The 19,231-nt window shown below is 45.8% G+C and overlaps 1 protein-coding gene across 1 annotated transcript in view; it reads left to right on the top strand.

Moving 5' to 3' along the window:
* The window catches only part of LOC140387707 (serine/threonine-protein kinase 33-like), a 144,941-nt gene that overhangs the window by 67,297 nt on the left and 58,413 nt on the right, over positions 1-19,231 (top strand). The gene's annotated exons all lie outside the window — the stretch shown is intronic.

Here is a 19,231-nt window from a genome sequence, read left to right as displayed (position 1 = left end):
GAGCTCAATGGTCTGCAGCAGTTGTTACCTACTCTCCCAAAGTCTACAAGTGTATCTCTAGCCCGGAGTCTTGCACTGTCAGGAAACAAATGGTGGTCAGTCGCTTGTCCCACTTTTTCAGACAGAAGGCCAGCTAAGTGTGAATGATGGAGGTCTTGCCTTCCTGGAGGCTCCACTGCTCCAAGATGACCCTGCAAAGTCCAAATATTCTGGCAGAGTAAGTCCTCCCTGTGTGATCTTTGATCTGTGCTAGGAAGTCCTAAAGGTGTCCTGAGGAGTTGCTGATCAGATATCACCCAGGACAAATCCTCTGGCCCGTCCCAGTAGGACATTGCATGCTTTTGCATTTGGGGGAAATAAACAACAGGTAAAGCAAACATCCATGAGGAAGTCCCTAACTTTTTATACAAATGAAACTAATAATTAATTAAAAATAGCAACGAGGAAGTAAATGGCTTATTGTTTGCATTAGATCTTCAATTCAACATGAAACCATTTCTCCTGCGAACTCCCCAGCACTGTCATCTGTGGAACCTACTCGTACCAAGCTGCTGATTTCCCGCTATTCTACCTGACATTCTACCAATGTCTTCTGGTATATGGAGCTGGATTCTCCGCACCCCAACACCGAACAGACGGAGATTCCAGTTTCCTGCAGGAAATCGGGACTGGCACCGGTTCAGCAATTCTCCGCCCCCCAAAAAGCGGCGTACTCGGGGGTACGCTGTGCCAATTATCCACCACCGGATGGTCCTGCCGTTCGGGATACTCACAAGGCTGCTGCGGACTCAGTCCGCGGCTGCCACAGTCGGGGGCGGGCCGATCGGAGGGCAGGAGGGGTCTCATTCGGGACTGAGGTACTTTTGAGCATGCGGTCTGGGTTACGCGCTATTTCCGCAGTCCAGCTCCGTGGGCTGCGTCCGCCATGCGCATGTGTGGCCTCTGACCGGGAAGTGCGGGGGGCCGTATCGGCAGCTGGAGCTGCGAGCTCCACGACAGCTGCCTGCTAGCCCCCTGCAAGGCTGTGAATCTGTGGCCTTTTGACGCCAGCTTCTCTGGTGTAAAAGACCACAGTTTTCACGACAGTGTGGGGACATAGACCCTTAAACTGAGAATCCAGCCCAGGGCCTTTCCTGCCCTGCCACTGGGTGGAATTGGCTCATCTGGAATCTCCACCAGCCCCAACAGTTGGATGAGGCTACTGACCTGTGAAAACAATTTTCACACTACTTGTGGTCCAGGGGGTGAAAATGGACACGGGCAGGGACGTCAAACAAGCGGCATGCGTTTTGTTCTCAATTATACATATTGAATCAGTGGAATGTAATATCGGGTGGAGTGCAGATGAGCAACGCAATGCTGCCCATTTGGTGTTCCCACCCATATCCTGTTTCATCATTCCTGGCCTGAACACTTTTTGACTGCTGTTAAATCAGAAGGCGGAAAAACGCCCAGGACGAAATCTGACAATGTTGATGATTTTGTGGATTTTCCGAAGGAGCCAGTTTGAGAGGCTGGTGGAGAACCCGATCAGAGACAAAGTGCAGATTGAAGGCAATGTGATAAATCACGATTCTCTGATCGGTGCTCACCATGAAGGAAGAGTCTCTGTACCAGCGGAGGAGCCTCACGGAGTGAGCGCTTCAGTGTTGCTTCTCTCAATATATGCATCCATGCCAGAGTGCACTAGAGGTTGATCACTATACATGAAGGACCATTTGAGGCAGCACTTGTGCATCTAAATCAGCATAAGAAGAACTGGAAGTTGCAGTTTTTGAGGCAGCAACTTGAGATATTAAGACGCAGGAGGCACAGTGAATGGAGGAGAATTCAGGAAAAAATTGCATGAAGTTTCACTGAAATCTTTCGTTTGTAATTTTCATTATTTCTTAATTAGCACTCCCATGTTAAGCTGTTTTTTTCCCTTTGAAGTGAAAGTATGTTCTTTTCGGGTGTTAAATACTCTTGTGTTTAAAAAGCTGTATCTCTACAAACTTCCTTCACCTCACAAATCTCTGATTCAGCGATACACAAAAATATCTCTATCTACATAGAGCATAGAATTATATTAGCACAGGAGGTGCCCATTTGACCCACCGTGCAGGTGTCAGCCATTTGAAAGAGCTATCCAATTAGCACCATTCTCTTGAACTCTTTCCACAGCCCTGTCAAATCTTCCTTTTCAGGTTTTTATCAGACTCCCTATTGAATTTGCTTCCACCAACCTTTCAGGCAATGTAATCGGCCCCACAACAACTAACTGAGTAACGTATTCTTGTCTGCCCTCTTAAATCTATATCCCCGGGTTACTGACCCTCCTGCCTCTCAATTTTCCTTGCACTTCAATGCCAGCTTAAAAATGATGGGTAGAGGCCAGTCTCCCAGAGCAGAGCTTTGCTGGATGGGAACGCAAGTCCGAAATAAGGCAAAAACCCCATGGCACTGATTAACTGAACAGACGCCTTTCTTTCAAGGTGCGATCGAGTTTGCCCCATTGCAGTGGATATTCAAATTTTAAAAATAAATTTGCAGAATAAACACATTTTTTGGTGCGCCACTTGTTCGTGTTTTACGGACCTATAACTCCTGTGACCAAACGTCCTGTGTAAGTCTTTTCGATAGTTAACCTACCAAGTCTCTTCTTCATAGGCCAGGGGTGGAAGGAATTGTGCAACGTGTGGTGTCTCAACTGGTCTTAAACATCCCCGGTGTCACAAAATGATTCAGCATAGGATGTCAATGGGCGATAATTTGCTGGGAAAATAATAACAATTTAAGGGACCTCGTCATTATTAATGTGCAAATCGTACAACACCTTGTAGCAAGGGAGAGATAATTCATGAGTTGCAGATTCCAAAATAATTGCTATTGGGCTTGGCGAAATAGAGGTTTTATTTCCCTTTATTTCTCTTTTTGAACCTAATCCAACAACAATTCATCCAATTTCCTTCTCTGTGACTCTTCTGTTTCTCTCTCAATCTTGTCTCATTGGTCCAGGAGATAGTCTGTTGGTTCTATTGCCCATTGAGGTCCTGATTGTTCTCACCGAGCTAATAGTTCACACCAAAGTCAGCACGCTGCATAAGATTTCTTTTCAAGCTAAATAGTGAGGAAAGTATTCTAACTAAAGGTAGCATGTGATGTCCAATCCAGCACGTTATGTGTCATTAATTAGGCCATCCTCCCTCTCAGCACTGTGGGTGTACTAACATTACATGGATGGGTGCAGTTCACGAAAGCGGCTCACCACCACCTTCCCATGGGCAAATAGGGATGGATAATAAAGGCTAACCTCGCCAGTGATGTCCACATCGGAAAGCAAGTTATGAGGAATAATTGAATATGGTTGAAAGGAAACTGAATGGGGGTGGGGGGAGGGCGTACACAGAGGAGAATAAAGAGAAGTAGAAAAGGTTAACGCCAATCGCGAAGGGTAGCACAGTGGTTAGCATTGCTGCAGCCACAGGGACCCGGGTTCAATTCCGGCCTTGGATGACTGTCTGTGTGGAGTTTGTATGTTTTCCCCATGACTGCGTGGGTTTCCTCCGAGTGTTCCGGTTTCCTCCCACACTCCAAAGATGTGCGGGTTAAGTGGATTGGCTATGCTAAATTGTCCCTTAGTGTCCAAAAGGTTAGGTGGAGCTACTGGGTTACGGGGAGTGGGTGTGGGCATCTGTCTAAGTAGGGGGGTCTTTCAGAGAGTTGGTGCAGACTCAATGGGCAGAGTGGCCTTCTTCTGCACTGTAATGAATCTATTATTCAATCATTATTTCAAGTTAAACCATATTTTCCTCTGGTCGGAAAATCTAGAACACAGGGCCACATTAGAACACAGTCCCAGGATAAGGGGTTGATCAGTTAGGACTGAGATGTGGAGAAATGTTTCAATTCGCTCAGCAGGTTATGAATCTTTGGAATTCACGGGGGTTGTGGATGTTCCATCATTGAATAAACTTAAGCCTGAGAGACGGTTAGATTTTTGACCTTTCAGGGAATCAAGGGATACAGGGAGTGGACAGAAAATTGGAGTTAGCCAGAGGATCAGCCATGACTGTACTAAATGGCTGGAGTACCATATGGTCTACTGCTTCCGTGGTTTTACATTCTCATGACAAGTGACACATCAGCTGATAAAAGACGAGCTCAGCACTGGGGTCAGAAAGCCGACGAGAGCCAATTGTAGAAAAATATCTGTTTCTAAAAAAATTAGTGGAAAACAGGGTGGTAAACACCAGACCTTGAAGGCTGCGGAACAAAGTCAAAGAAGGCGACCAAAAAGGCTCTCCCTCAATTAATCAATTCTCAAATATCGTGCATGGGAATGGAGAATACCTCACGCAACGCACCTTGTTCAGGCTAAGCAATAGATCAGTCAAGTCTAAAATTAGTTCCAGACAAAAATCATGGGAGTTCCTAATTCAAGATAAAATTAGTAAGCAATCAAAGACAATTAGCATGCCATTGTTAAAGATAAAGGAGGCGAGTTAATGGCCTCGTCGCGCCCAATTTGGTGATGTGACGAGGCCGTGGAATCTACGTCCAAGTATTGCACGACATTTGAAACATCTCGCAAGATTCAACTGAATCTTGGAGGACATCATGATTTCATTCTCGCCCTTGCTGGTCGTGATCCAAATTAACATATTTAAGTGAGCCATTAGATTCATTTAAATACGCGTTAGCGGGATTCTCCCAGCGCCCTGGACCTAACGGTTTTGCCTGGGACACCTCGCCAGGACGCTGTTTAGCACTGGTTTCCACAAATGTGGACCAAGAGTAGCAGTACCTGGGGCAAGGGGTCTCCCAGGCCATTAGAGACTTTGGCTGGTTGGGCACTGGGGAGGGTGGTATTCTGACACTCCAGCTGACATGCTGGCAGTGCCATCCTGGAATTGCCAGAGTGGAACTGGCAGGGGCACTGCCAGGGTGCCAGGCAGGCAATGTCAAGGTACCCAGGTGCCAGCTTGCCCATGACAGGTCACGGACCGGGGGTGCCTTGTGTTGCTAATTGTGTTTCTCTTAATTTGGCTCTGAAGATGGCGGCCAATATGGTCGCCTTCCTTAATTCTAATTACGTTCGCTCTAGAGTAGCCAGGTATCTTTCGCTACTGCCACAAGGTTCAAAACCGAATACTGATCAAAGACTCCATACACCAGTTAGTAAGTTCAAACTCAATGCTCATTATTTACACTCACAGTCAAATATATTCATGCATATACTATCACTACTGCTAAAAGCCTATACTTAGCTTCGGGCGCCCACTCAGTCAGAGGAACAATGGCCGTTGTTCAGTTCTGAGGCTGCTGGGGTTGAGTTGGTACAGAATAACAGCTAGGAGCGTCTGTCTCGTAGCATGCGTTGACCTTGGACTTACTTGTTCTGATGTTGGTGTTGGGCAGGTCTATCCTTGGCAATTCTCCCTTGGGAGATTCTTCTTATACCCAAAAGGGGCTTCAAGCGCTTTTGGGCGGGCCTTGAACTTGGCCCCAATTAATTGGGCCGTTTCCCAATCATTCTCATCGATTTCCTCCAATAGAGAGGTGGGTGCCCTGATTGCTGGGCGTGTCCTAGGTGGCCGTTGGCCTGCTTTGTTCTGGTCTCCTCTGGCACCGGGGTGTCTGTCTTGGTATTGTTTACTTAAATGTTGCCTTTTTGTTCCCTGGGATGGCTCATTAGTATGGAAATGGTTTGCAGTATCGGTCTTGTCTGGGAGCTATGGCTCCAATCAACAGACAGACCTTGCATCTGCTTGCTTTCTTGGTATTGTCCATTTTCCCTGCAATCTTTGCAAAGTGTCCATTTTGTAACCGGGAAGTGGCCATCCCAGATGGCTACACTTGCCCTTAAGAGGTGGGGCTGTGGGCACCTCGAGGAGCCCAGAAGAGACTGCTGTAGCGGGGGGGGGGGGGGGGGGGGTGTTCAGAGACTGCCATGGGGTGGCTAAGGGGGTTGAAAGATCGGGGCAGCATTCAAAAATGGTGCCCCAATCCACGAGTCACCTTCCTGCACTGGTTCACTGAGCTCGTAAGTGCAGGAAATGATGCAAGTGTGGCCTCGATAGGGCATTCTCCACTGAGGCCAAAACCCCTCACAAAGTGCCATTAAATAGTGGGGTCTTTCTCGACACTTCAGGCACCGAGAAACACCCCGCTAAACACGCCCAAAACGGGACTGTTCTTGTCCTGTTAAATCACACCTTAATTGTGGGTGACTTTGTGACCCAATGCTTGGAGTTGGGCCCTGTGCTTGTAATATTATAAAGTCACAGAATCCACCGAATGGAAAAGCATGGGTTGTTTATTTGTTAATCCGGCAAATTTATTTTAGAGTCTCCAGGACACTCCTGCAGACTACCCAGAGGTAAAATCATTGTGTATGATTTTGTTTTCACCGCCTTTGAACACTTTTTGTTTATGAGTTAGAAAGTATTGGAGATGGGATGACAAGGCTGTTTGGCAGTCAAACACCATCCAATAGGGGAATTGAGTCTGCTTGCTTTCCAAGTGGAGCGGAACGTTGCAACCAATGACCGGATGGCCGAGGCGTGTCAGATAAAGGCAGGAAGTTGTGTGATAAAACCTCTCTGGATGAGTTCTGTAAAAGTGCTGCTCTACACTATGAATCACACCATTCTGGAAGGAGAAGCTTGTAATTAGTTTAGGTACAATTTCTTGATAAATATATCTTGATAAAGATAAAATAAAACCCTGTTTCCAAACAAAATGGTTTCCGAATTGCTATGTCCAAGTATTGCATGAGCAAGTAAAATGCTGTGTCTGGCAATTGAACTTGATTCAGTGTATTTATTTAACATTTAGCACTTTGTGGAATAATAATTTCTTCTCTGCATAAATCTAGTCTGGACTGACAATCTGGAAGGTTCCACTCTCTGTTGATTATATTGGTCCAAAGTATGATGAGTTCAGACAATTGCAGCAAGTCTTTGGGGAACATGAACAGTACAAAGCGACTCTCCTACTTACTAATTATTCATGAAATTTATAATCTTTTCCAGAGAAGCCAGCAAGTTGGTTGGTATGGTGAAAAAGGGAATGTCACATTAGCGCATCTTGTTCTGGGATTAGAATTAAGGGGCATCTAACTATTACGTTGCATAACTTGGCACAAACCTGCACAGAAATGGTAGTTGTGAGCTTTTAACTGTGATCCTGATGTAAATGAATTAACAAATGCATCAAAAGAATTCTATTTCAGCCCTTTATGAGTAGACAGTGACACAGTGATAATGTCACTGGGCTAGTAATCCAGGGACCCATGCTATTGCTGGTGGAATTTGAATTCAATTAATAAATCTGGAATTAGAAAGATAGTCTCAATGATAATGGTTATCATCGATTTTTGTAAAACTCCATCTGGTTCACTAATGTTCTTTCGGGAATTAAATCTGCCAGCCTGACCAGGTCTGACCTACATGTCAGTCCAGACCCACAGCAATGTGATTGACACTTGACCGCCCTCTGAAATGTCCTGGTAAGCCAATCAGCTCAAGGGCGATTAGTGATGGACAACAAATGTTGGCCCAGCTAGCGACGCCCACATCCCATTAAAGAATTTTAAACAAGTCCTGGCTCTGACAAATGCAATTCGGGACTGGCAATGGAGAGGTACAAGGTGAAACATAGACACAAGACCTCTGAGTTTGACTCTGGGGTTCCCATCTTTCTTTCACAGGGAATGAAGCAGGCATGAGCTTCAGAGATGCCTGACCACCATTTGGTTTGTTATTTCCCTAAAACAAATGGAATACATTTACAAAGGGAATACGCTTGTACAAGGGATTGACTCCTATCAGGTCAGACATATAATGAACCTGTGGGGAACGGTACATAATATTGCATAGACTACACAGCACAGACACATGTTATTCAAACCAGTCAGTCATGCTGACATTTATGTTCCAGTTGAATGTCCTGCCATCCCTTCTCAATTAACCTTATCAGTATAATTCTCAATTGCCTTTCCCTTCATACGTTTATCTCTTTTCTTCTTAAATACATGTGCACTATTCGCCCGAACTATTCTCTGTGGCAGTGAGTTATACATTCTCAAATTGCATAAAACAAAATGTTTCTTTGAAATTCAATATTGGGTTTCTTGTTTACTGTCTTAATTGATGGTGTCTAGTTTTGATCTAATGTAAACACTGTCTCTCTGTCTACTCTACAAAAATCCAACCATAATTTTAAAGAGCGCTATTTAGGTCAACTCAGTCTTCCCTTTTAAAAAGAAAAAGATCCAGCCTGTCCATCTTTCCCTGATAGGTATAACTTCACAGTGTCAGTCTCTGACTGAAGACCCGCGTGTAGTTCTCCAGCTGTACAGTCGTGTTTTTAGTTCATATTTTCAGCCACTATAAGAGTGGCCGGGGTTTAAACTGTAATTCTGGTGGTGATGGTGGTGGTATATGGAAGGGGAAGGGGGGTGATAGAGCAAGCAAAGCTGACGCCATGGAGATCGGGGTGTTATCTTTAAAGGGTGCCCCAATCAGCACAGAAAGTAAATGTCCCACACCAATCCCCCCATCCAGCGACACAGTGAATACTCCACACAAGCATTGGGCACCCCCCCCCCCCCCTCACCACAACACAAGCAATAGGATCCTCCAAATCCCCCCTCACAGCATCAGCCCTCTCAAGCACACATGAAAGGTTCCCTCTCATGTTGCTGCCCGGTGGCCCACCCGTGGCACTGCCACGTCACAGGTTGGAACTGCCAGGTTGGCACCGCTGGGTTGGCAATGCCAAGATGCTCCAGCCTGGCGCTGCCATACTGTGCCAGTGGGCTGTATCAGAGAATTGCCTGGGCATGCCCCTCTCCCACCAGGGGCTATATTTACTTACCTTGGCGCCTGGGCAGGATCCCTCTCACGTCGACGAGGTTTCAGTATTCTGTGAGGAGTGGATGATGTGGATGATGTGGAGGGAAGGACCTTTAAACAGCAGTAAATGTATCAAAATGTATTTATGTGTGTTACATCACAAGGGAGGGGCGGGGAAAATCAGGAAATGCAATCCTGCCTGCGAGAAATGCACTTCCCAATTCTCGTGAGATTTTGCACCCACGTCGCGTTCTCGCTGGGGGCGACGGCGTCTGCAAAAGTGCTCCGTCAACATTTTCAGTAAATCATCATTGGTTGACCATAGTCAACTTATCTTAAACCAGCTCCCATTCATTGGGACTGAAGTCATTCAGCCCATCAAATAGATTCTACCATTCAACTAAATCAGGAATAATCAAACATATTGTCTGCCAATTGTGTTCTCCCTCAACCTAGATTACATCTCCACTGCATCAGAGGTGAGAGCTATAGTCAATATTGCTACGACCCATATGCATGATTAACCATACACATGATAGATGTGTATCAAGGTACCTGATGCTAAAAAATGTATTGCATATCTTTCATGGATAGAATGAATACCTTTGTGGTCAGTTCATATGTCTTTCTTAACCTGGGAGTGTATAGCTGTAGCAGTGTGACCGCTTCTCTCGCCCGATGCACCATTCTGTGAATGATGCAACAATCAATGACGTATGGGAATGAAGAGTATCATGGCGAATAATATCTCAAATTCTTTAAAAAAAAAAAAAAATTTAGAGTACCCAATTCATTTTTTCCAATTAAGGGGCAATTTAGCGTGGCCAACCCACCTACCCTGCACATCTTTGGGTTGTGGGGGCGAAACCCACGCAAACACGGGGAGAATGTGCAAACTCCACACGGACAGTGACCCAGAGCCGGGGTCGAACCTGGGACCTCGGCGCCATGAGGCAACAGGGCTAACCCACAGCACCTCCATGCTGCCCAATACCTCAAATTCTTAACTGCAGAGCGGCCTTCCTTTCAATGGTCCGGCACATGAAAGAAAAAGGCTTCATAACATAAAGGACAGACTGCTGTTATGGGTTCTAACATCCTGCCTCTCTGGTGTCCTCCTTAGGTCACTAATGGTAGGCGTCTCCTGATAGGTGTCTCAGATGTGCCTGAGAACAGAAAAATATGTATCTGGAGCAGCAAAGTCCTCCATCACAGCTCTAATCTCTCTCCACAGAATACCTTGCCATAGCCATAGGTCTTCTAAGATAGCAGATTCTTATTGAATTCATGCCTTTTTTTAAGAATATAAGACAAATGAAGATAAACAAAAGCCATTCAATCTGTTAAAATTCCACTTTCTAGTGTACAGACACTCACAATCTCGTATAGTCTCTGATATATTTCATGGAACTGACCTGACCTGATTTATTGCCCAGTAGGGGAGTTCCCGATGCGACAGAGAATCTAGCCACAGGAAAAAAAATGGATCAGCATCTTTACGATGCTCTGGTCCCCCGCTGGTGGCAGCGTCATGACATGACAGCTGGTGTTCATGTCCCATGCCAGCGGGAAGGATGTATTTGAACCCATTTGGATCCTATTAATGGCCTGGATACCCAATTCTCCATACTTTCGTGATTTTCTGGCCCTCTGGGTCGGGTTCACGCAGGCATGGATCGTGCAAGCATTTTCCAAAGGGGTAAATATTTAATGTGGGTGCCCCCAAAGTCCTTCGGAAGGCCTCCTCTCCTCCACAATGCAAATGCTGCCAACCCCAGGCCCCCCCCATCAAACCCACCCTCGCACCTCTCCATCACACCCCCGCATCAGAACCCACACCAGACCACCACCCCCCACCAGATCCCCCATCCCACCCCCATATCAAAGACCACCATCATCAGAGACCACCATCAGAGACCCCCCATATCTGACAATCTCCCCATCATGGATCCCCCCCCCCCATTATGGATCCCTCAGTGGGCTGGATTCTTCGGTTATCCAGATGCATGTTTCTTGGTGGCACACCATTTGCTGGTGGCGTGTTTCTATCTTCCTGCCGCATGTCAACGGGATTTCCCATTGTATCCACCGCCTGGAAACTCAAGGATGGGGATGCATTGCCAACAGGAAAAGAGAATCCCAATAGCCTGGGAATTATGGCCTGTGAAAAATCACAGCTTTTTCACTCTCCTGTCATTACATCTGCTGCTTCAGATAGAGGTGTATAAAGTAGCAGGGTGTTTCTTCATAGAAATCCAAAACTACATCACAAGGCTTAAACTCCCTCAGGTCCTTTGATATGCAAGGCTCCTATTCACTTTCGAAGAGAAAAAGCTTTTAGTAGGCTGCAATTGATGGGGTAACAGCTTCCAGACACACAGTTTGTCTATTTGCCTGGATTGTTCATTTTCATTCCCCTTCATGCTTCAATGAATCTCAAGTACCTCAAGTATCTCAAGGCTTTGAATCTAACCTCAAAGTTTATAAACATCTAGGAGTTAAGTGCTTTCACTTCCTCTTTTTCTCAGCAGAAAGCACTTAACTGCTTTTGATGTGGCCAGGAGCTGCCAATCATAGTTAGATGTTTATAAACATTGAGGTTAGGTTATTGGGGAGGGCCGGGTCACAACGCATGCGTGCGTGTGGTGTGGTGTGTTTTGGGGGGTGGGGGGTGATTCGGCAATTCCCATGGTTGCGGGAGGAGAGGAAGCCCCTACTTGTCAACAGAGGATGGGTCGCAGGATTTGCATTGTGCGGAGAAGGGGGCCATCAACCAGACTTCGGTACCGGGCCAATAGTGGGATTCGGAACGGAATCCCTGGCGCTCCCAGTCATGTATAAATTTGCATGGCAAGGGAAATGGAATTGCTTTGGGGCGACCAGAAGAGATTCCATTCCGGAAGGAGAACACTGTCTCCCAAGCAGAGAATCAAGCCCATTATCATAATCAAAGTTGTTATTCCTAATCAATTCTAGATTTACTTCCAACTAATTCAATGCCATTTCATTTGGTTCATATGAACTTGATCTTACTTTTAAATAGGATTCCAGGTTGACTTCATGTATCGATTTAATATTTTGAATATGTTGGTGAAGGCTCCTTCACATTACTTTTTTCTGAAGAGTAGAGGTTAAGATTTCTTAATTTTTCCTTATAAATCATTTCTTTTTTGTTCTTTCGGACCCCGGAAATGTAGAAGATTTTAGTTTAGACGGGCAGCATGGTCGGCACAGGCGTGGAGGGCCGAAGGGCCTGTTCCTGTGCTGCACTTTTCTTTGTTGTTTGTTCTTTCTACTTGGGGTCAATCCTATTGCCCTGCTCTACAATTTCTCCAATACACACATATTTATTTTTATAGAGCACTATCCAGATCTGTACTTTCTGGGTCAAGGAGCTTTTTATTCCTCAATAAAAGATTTTGAATGCCAGAGCTGGAGATTTTCATCTCTAAGGTACAGGTATGGCGGTCTTCTCAGGTGTTTTTTCCATCCTGGCCAAAATGTCCTTAACATAGTGTGCATGGAGACCAGAACAATATACTGGGTCTCCAAGTACTTGGAAGGTAGGTTCACTGATGTTTATACCCAGCACACGCATTCTTCAATTTTCAGATCTAGGATATCTACAACCTCTCAGTGGTCATTATGAGCTACCTGCTTCGGGGGGGGCTGAGTGTTCCATTGTATGGTTGGGGTCTTGATAGGGCAGGTTTCGAGACAGGCTATTTTCCCCCAAATATGCTGCTCAAGTCTATAGTTCCTTAAATCCATTACTCTTCATTTACAGTAAGTATTTACACATTTGGAACTCTGAACGAAGCTGGAGCCTCTTCTCCTTTGAGATATCTCTTACGCCTCAGTCAAGAGATCTGATATAATTATTACATCTGTATCACGTATGCTTCTGGTGTTAACCCTTAACTCTACAGTACACGCTCTCTTTTTGTCTTTTAGATCTAGCGCTGACACTTTCCGACCCCGCCATGGCCTGTTTCCCACAGGAAGATGCAGTGATCCATTTAAATTCCTGTTGGCTTCGGCGGGACCTGTAGATCCCGCTAGCGTGAGAGGTCAGAAAACCCTGCCCTAGGATTCTACAATCTCTCAGTGCAGGTCACCTGCTTCTAGGGAGTTGGTGGTGATTCTAGAACCTCTGCACTCTATAGAGGCTACTGCATGGATGATTCATTAGGTTATTCAGATGAAAGTGGACCTGTATTGATGCCACCACAGCAGTGATAGCTGTGGATCTGATGTGCAGCTGGATTTTTCTTCTGGGGGTGGGAAACAGAATTCAGGGTAGTTTCCAGATTCTGAGCCCATCCCAGGAGGTATGACAAATCACTCATTTGGGTGCCCCCCCTTAATTAGCACAGAGATTTTCTGTCCAATTGAGGGAGGGGAGTGGACTCTCAAAGCTGGAGGACCAATCAGACATCATCAAGATTCAGCAGGATGTAACATATGGCAAGAGAGAGGAGGCTTCAACATGGAGAGATTCTCACTCCAATCTTTCAGTAAAATATGAAGGATGAATGTAAGAAACTGTTATATATTATATTTGTGGCAATAATGTTACTTTTAAAAATGGTTTAAAATACATACAGGTATTGTGTCTGCTAAAACTGTAATTAAGGTGCTGTAAAAGTGAGGAATTAATTGATTGTAACAATTTACTTGTTTACATATAGATGGCCAATGGAATATTATTTATAGAAAAGGAGATTCCCTCCGGTATAGATAATTTATGAGGGAGTCATGTTTAGTCTTGGCTAAACAGGTCAAGGGGACATCTTAGTGGGATACAGATGATGTAATTAATGGGAGGAGCCAGGTCTGGCTTTGGTTTGGGCAGTTTTTCCATGGGCTTTTGAGTTGAACAGAAGGGTCTTGTGTCTGACCTTGAAAGGGGCTCCCTCCAAAAGGTCTCGACACAGAGAACAGCAAGTAAACCGGATTTATTAACTTTATTTATAAGTGGTAATCGGATTGCTTGATTGGAATAAATATAGTGAAGGTGTAGGGCATAAGTTAAAGTATTTCTTCTTATTTAAGAACTGTTTAACTTAACTATAAAGCTAATTCTTTGATGTTAATATTGTTAATACTGAGCTTAAATTAAAGTTTGTTTTAACATAAAATATACCAACTGGTCAGTGTCATCACTCCTGGGGTAAAGTATCCTTTCCTGAAATTGCAAATTGTTTGGGGTTTCTTGTCCGATGTGCTAACAGCTAACAACAGGAAAACTCAAGACTTGCAACAAGGAAAAAAACTCATAAAATACTACATTCTATTCACTTTTCTGTCTACCTCAAACATAGAACATAGAACATAGAACAATACAGCGCAGTACAGGCCCTTCGGCCCACGATGTTGCACCGAAACAAAAGCCATCTAACCTACACTATGCCATTATCATCCATATGTTTATCCAATAAACTTTTAAATGCCCTCAATGTTGGCGAGTTCACTACTGTAGCAGGTAGGGCATTCCACGGCCTCACTACTCTTTGCGTAAAGAACCTACCTCTGACCTCTGTCCTATATCTATTACCCCTCAGTTTAAAGTTATGTCCCCTCGTGCCAGCCATTTCCATCCGCGGGAGAAGGCTCTCACTGTCCACCCTATCCAACCCCCTGATCATTTTGTATGCCTCTATTAAGTCTCCTCTTAACCTTCTTCTCTCCAACGAAAACAACCTCAAGTCCATCAGCCTTTCCTCATAAGATTTTCCCTCCACACCAGGCAACATCCTGGTAAATCTCCTCTGCACCCGCTCCAAAGCCTCCACGTCCTTCCTATAATGCGGTGACCAGAACTGTACGCAATACTCCAAATGCGGCCGTACCAGAGTTCTGTACAGCTGCAACATGACCTCCCGACTCCGGAACTCAATCCCTCTACCAATAAAGGCCAACACTCCATAGGCCTTCTTCACAACCCTATCAACCTGGGTGGCAACTTTCAGGGATCTATGTACATGGACACTTAGATCCCTCTGCTCATCCACACTTTCAAGAACTTTACCATCAGCCAAATATTCTGCATTCCTGTTATTCCTTCCAAAGTGAATCACCTCACACTTCTCTACATTAAACTCCATTTGCCACCTCTCAGCCCAGCTCTGCAGCTTATCTATATCCCTCTGTAACCTGCTACATCCTTCCACACTATCGACAACACCACCGACTTTAGTATCGTCTGCAAATTTACTCACCCACCCTTCTGCGCCTTCCTCTAGGTCATTGATAAAAATGACAAACAGCAACGGCCCCAGAACAGATCCTTGTGGTACTCCACTTGTGACTGTACTCCATTCTGAACATTTCCCATCAACCACCACCCTCTGTCTTCTTTCAGCTAGCCAATTTCTGATCCACATCGCTAAATCACCCTCAATCCCCAGCCTCCGTATTTTCTGCAATAGCCTACCGTGGGGAACCTTATCAAACGCTTTGCTGAAATCCATATACACCACATCAACTGCTCTACCCTCATCTACCTGTTCAGTCACCTTCTCAAAGAACTCAATAAGGTTTGTGAGGCATGACCTACCCTTCACAAAGCCATGCTGACTATCCCTGATCATATTATTCCTATCTAGATGATTATAAATATTGTCTCTTATAATCCCCTCCAAGACTTTACCCACTACAGACGTGAGGCTCACCGGTCTATAGTTGCCGGGGTTGTCTCTTCTCCCCTTTTTGAACAAAGGGACCACATTTGCTGTCCTCCAGCACTATTCCTGTAGCCAATGATGACATAAAAATCAAAGCCAAAGGCCCAGCAATCTCTTCCCTGGCCTCCCAGAGAATCCTAGGATAAATCCCATCAGGTCCCGGGGACTTATCTATTTTCAGCCTGTCCAGAATTGCCAACACCTCTTCCCTACGTACCTCAATGCCATCTATTCTATTAGCCTGGGGCTCAGCATTCTCCTCCACAACATTATCTTTTTCCTGAGTGAATACTGACGAAAAATATTAATTTAGTATCTCGCCTATCTCTTCAGACTCCACACACAATTTCCCATCCCTGTCCTTGACTGGTCCTACTCTTTCCCTAGTCATTCGCTTATTCCTGACATACCTATAGAAAGCTTTTGGGTTTTCCTTGATCCTTCCTGCCAAATACTTCTCATGTCCCCTCCTTGCTCGTCTTAGCTCTCTCTTTAGATCCTTCCTCGCTACCTTGTAACTATCCATCGCCCCAACTGAAACTTCATACCTCATCTTCACATAGGCCTCCTTCTTCCTCTTAACAAGAGGTTCCACTTCCTTGGTAAACCACGGTTCCCTCGCTCGACGCCTTCCTCCCTGCCTGACCGGTACATACTTATCAAGAACACGCAGTAGCTGATCCTTGAACAAGCCCCACTTATCCAGTGTGCCCAACACTTGCAGCCTACTTCTCCACCTTATCCCCCCCAAGTCACGTCTAATGGCATCATAATTGCCCTTCCCCCAGCTATAACTCTTGCCCTGCGGTGTATACTTATCCCTTTCCATCATTAACGTAAACGTCACCGAATTGTGGTCACTGTCCCCAAAGTGCTCTCCTACCTCCAAATCCAACACCTGGCCTGGTTCATTACCCAAAACCAAATCCAACGTGGCCTCGCCTCTTGTTGGCCTGTCAACATATTGTTTCAGGAAACCCTCCTGCACACACTGTACAAAAAACGACCCATCTATTGTACTCGAGCTATATCTTTTCCAGTCAATATTTGGAAAGTTAAAGTCTCCCATAATAACTACCCTGTTACTTTCGCTCTTATCCAGAATCATCTTCGCCATCCTTTCCTCTACATCCCTAGAACTATTAGGAGGCCTATAAAAAACTCCCAACAGGGTGACCTCTCCTTTCCTGTTTCTAACTTCAGCCCATACTACCTCGGAAGAAGAGTCCCCATCTAGCATCCTCTCCGCCACCGTAATACTGCTCTTGACTAGCAGCGCCACACCTCCCCCTCTTTTGCCTCCTTCTCTGTGCTTACTAAAACACCTAAACCCCGGAACCTGCAACATCCATTCCTGTCCCTGCTCTATCCATGTCTCCGAAATGGCCACAACATCGAAGTCCCAGGTACCAACCCATGCTGCCAGTTCCCCTACCTTGTTTCGTATACTCCTGGCATTGAAGTAGACACACTTCAAACCACCTACCTGAACACTGGCCCCCTCCTGCGATGTCAAATCTGTGCTCCTGACCTCTATACTCTCGTTCTCCCTTACCCTAAAACTACAATCCAGGTTCCCATGCCCCTGCTGCATTAGTTTAAACCCCCCCAAAGAGCACTAACAAATCTCCCCCCCAGGATATTTGTGCCCCTCAGGTTCAGATGTAGACCATCCTGTCTGTAGAGGTCCCACCTTCCCCAGAAAGAGCCCCAGTTATCCAGAAATCTGAATCCCTCCCGCCTGCACCATCCCTGTAGCCACGTGTTTAAATGCTCTCTCTCCCTATTCCTCATCTCACTATCACGTGGCACGGGCAACAACCCAGAGATAACAACTCTGTTTGTTCTAGTTCTGAGCTTCCATCCTAGCTCCCTGAAAGCCTGCCTGACATCCTTGTCCCCTTTCCTACCTATGTTGTTAGTGCCAATGTGGACCACGACTTGGGGCTGCTCCCCCTCCCCCCTAAGGACCCGGAAAACACGATCCGAGACATCACGTACCCTTGCAGCTGGGAGGCAACATACCAAACGTGAGTCTCTCATGCTCCCACAAAATCTCCTATCTGTGCCCCTGACTATAGAGTCCCCAATTACTAATGCTCTGCTCTTCTCCCCCCTTCACTTCTGAGCAACAGGGACAGACTCTGTGCCAGAGGCCCGTACCCCATGGCTTACCCCTGGTAAGTCCCCCCCCCCCCCACAAGTATCCAAAGCGGTATACTTGTTTCTCAGGGGAACGACTGCAGGGGATCCCTGCACTGACTGCTTTTTCCCAGTCCCTCTTACAGTTACCCACCTATCTCCAATCTTTGGTGTAACTAATTCCCTGAAGCTGCTATCTATGACCCCTTCTGCCTCCCGAATGATCCGAAGTTCTTCCAACTCCAGCTCCAGTTCCCTAACTCGGTCTTGGAGGAGCTGGAGATGGCAGCACTTCCTGCAGGTAAAATCAGCAGGGACACTAACTGCATCCCTCACCTCAAACATCCTGCAGGAGGAACATTGCACTCCCTTCCCTGCCATTCCTCCAACTTTCTACCAAGATCTGGCTAACAACTAAATTAAATTTTTTATAAAAGATTCCACCAGAATTTATTGGTGAGGGTCTTCCCAGACGTCCGCGGGTCGACTTCCTGTTCCCGCCTAAAACACTAATTTAAAAAAAAAAAATTCTCAGCTCCTGCTGAAATTGACTAACCAGCCAGCTCCACTCCCGCCGAAATCGACTGGCCTGCCCCTGCAAAGACAAGTGGACAGGACAAGGACAGACTTACCTCCCAGCAGCCACTTCCGCACTGCTCCCGCTGAAACTGACTCACCAGCTGTTCTCCCGCCGAAGTCGACTGGCCTGCCCCTGCAAAGACAAGTGCTTTTAAAGGACAGACTTACCTCCCAGCAGCCATTTCCGCACTGCTCCCGCTGAAACTGACTCACCAGCTGTTCTCCCGCCGAAATCGACTCAACACGTGATAAATAAAGATTTGTGGGAGAAAATTGAGGCCTTTCAAATATGGATGTTAAGATATGTGTTAAACATTCTATATATATATAGACCAGAAGACCAATGAAGGGGTACTTGAAATAGCAAGAACAAAAATAACACAAAAAAAAGATAACATCAGTATTTCAGCCACTTGATCAGAGCTGAAAAGCAACAGAGATCTCTTTTGGAGGACAAAGAGGAGGCCAGCAGAAAGAGGGGTTGACGTAAACGTCGTTTGATGACAGACATCACAGAGTAGTTGCAGCTAAACTGTAGTGGATGTGTGAGGATGTGCAAGACAGACAAATGTGACACACCATGACAGCAGATTCCTGCTAGGGGTGGTCACCAGCAAGTCATGACAGTACAGGAAGCTTAAAAATAATAGTCACCAGGCACGCACTGTGGAGAGGCTTCTCCAGCACACAGGCAAATAAGGAGGACCTTTTGGCCTGCCTGGCCCTCTAGCCTGCTGCTGAATACCTGCCTTCAGGCACCTAAAGCTGTCCCTGCCAGTGCAGGAGACCTACTAGAAAATCACAATCGGCCTCCTTTAATTTGCCTTAATTAGGTGACTAATGAGCTTAATCAGCCATCTGAACCCACCTCCACAAGAAACCAGCACACCAGCCAGCGCGGCTATATTTTCAGGCCAGGTCTGCCTCTGTTCCTACCTCTGGTGAGCCTGTGATATGTGATGAAGCTGTGTTCTAGAGTCTCAA

The sequence above is a fragment of the Scyliorhinus torazame genome, chromosome 13, assembly GCF_047496885.1.
Source record: "Scyliorhinus torazame isolate Kashiwa2021f chromosome 13, sScyTor2.1, whole genome shotgun sequence".
Lineage (NCBI taxonomy): Eukaryota > Metazoa > Chordata > Chondrichthyes > Carcharhiniformes > Scyliorhinidae > Scyliorhinus > Scyliorhinus torazame.
This window is presented reverse-complemented; position numbering and strand designations above follow the sequence as displayed.